This window comes from Heteronotia binoei, chromosome 6 (genome assembly GCF_032191835.1).
Source record: "Heteronotia binoei isolate CCM8104 ecotype False Entrance Well chromosome 6, APGP_CSIRO_Hbin_v1, whole genome shotgun sequence".
Taxonomy (NCBI): Eukaryota; Metazoa; Chordata; class Lepidosauria; order Squamata; family Gekkonidae; genus Heteronotia; species Heteronotia binoei.
Window position 1 is genome coordinate 142,136,060 of NC_083228.1, and position 1,638 is coordinate 142,137,697.

Below are 1,638 nucleotides of genomic sequence, written 5' to 3' on the forward strand. Positions count from 1 at the left end.
GGCTCCAATTCTATGAGCCCCAAAAGAAGGTGCCCCTATCCTTCATTATTTCCAAATGGAGGGAAGGCATTTTAAAGGCGTGCAATCCCTTTAAATGTGATGGCCAGAATTCCCTTTGGAGTTCAATCGTGCTTGTCGCACCTTTGGCTCCTGGCTCCGCCCCCAAAGTCCCCAGATATTTCTTGAGTATTTTTTTTAAGGTGCAGTGACCAGAACTGTACAATATTCCAAAAGAGGCCATACCATAGATTTATACAGGGGCAAGCTGCAGTATAGCAGTCCAAGCTCTGCTCACAACCTGAGTTCGATCCCAGCAGAAGCTGGGTTCAGATAGCCGTCTCCAGGTCGACTCAGCCTTCCACCCTTCTGAGGTTGATAAAATGAGTCCCCAGCTTGCTGGGGGGAAAGTGTAGATGACTGGGGAAGGCAATGGTAAATCACCCTGTAAAAAGTCTGTCATGAAAACGTTGTGATGCGACGTCACCCCGGAGATGGAAACGACTGGCGCTTGCACAGGGGACTTTGTCGTTGTTCAGTCGCACAGATGAGGACGACATCTTTTTTTGGTGTTAATTCTAGAAGGGTGTTGTAGATCTTCATAGAACTTGTCCACTTCAGCCTCTTCTGCATCAGTGGTTGGGGCATAGACTTGGATTACTGTGATATTGAATGGTTTGCCTTGGATACAGACTGAGATCATTGTCATTTTTGACACTGTATCCCATTACTGCCTTCCTCACTCTCTAGTTAACTATAAAGGCCACACCGTTTCTTCTATGGGACTCTTGCCCACAGTAATAGATGTGGTGATCCTCTGAGTTAAATTTGCCCATTCCCGTCCATTTTAGTTCACTGATTCCCAAGATGTCAACGTTCAGTCTTGCCATCTCTTGTTTGACCACATCCAGTTTACCTTGATTCAGAGATCTTACATTCTATGTTCCAGTGCAGTATTGTTCTTTGCAAACGAAAAAGACCGCTGTGCAAATAATTGCAACCAACACAACCCCAAAAGGGTACACAGCCGTGAATGCTGCAAATAACATGCACTCAGACACTTATAAAAAATACTTAGTATATTCATAAGTACATAAACTCACACGTGCTGATGTTTGAAAACAGTTGGCACATTACATATATTTCATCTCACACAAACCCTTAAAGATGCATGAACACTGAGTTCCGGAGATAATTGTCGCTGGATTATCTCCATGGATATGGATCAAGTGTCTATGGATCCAGTGACAATTATCTCCAGAACTCATTGTTCACGCATCTTTAAGGGTTTGTGTGAGTTGAAATGAGAGTTATATATGTAATATGCCATGTGTTCTCAAACATTAGCACGTGTGACTTCATGTATTTATAAATATACTAAGTATTTTGTATAAGTGTTTGAGTGCATAAATTATTTGCAGCATTCATGGCTGTGTACCCTTTTGGGGTTGTGTTGGTTGCAACTATTTACACAGCATCAGACACATCCACAGCGGAGCGTCCTTTTGGCTTTGGTCCAGTGACTTCACTCTTTCTGTGGCTACTTTTGCTTGCCCTCTGCTCTTCCCCAGTAGCATATCGGGCACCTTATGAACATATGAAGCTACCTTGTACTGAATCAGACCCATGGTCCATCAAAGT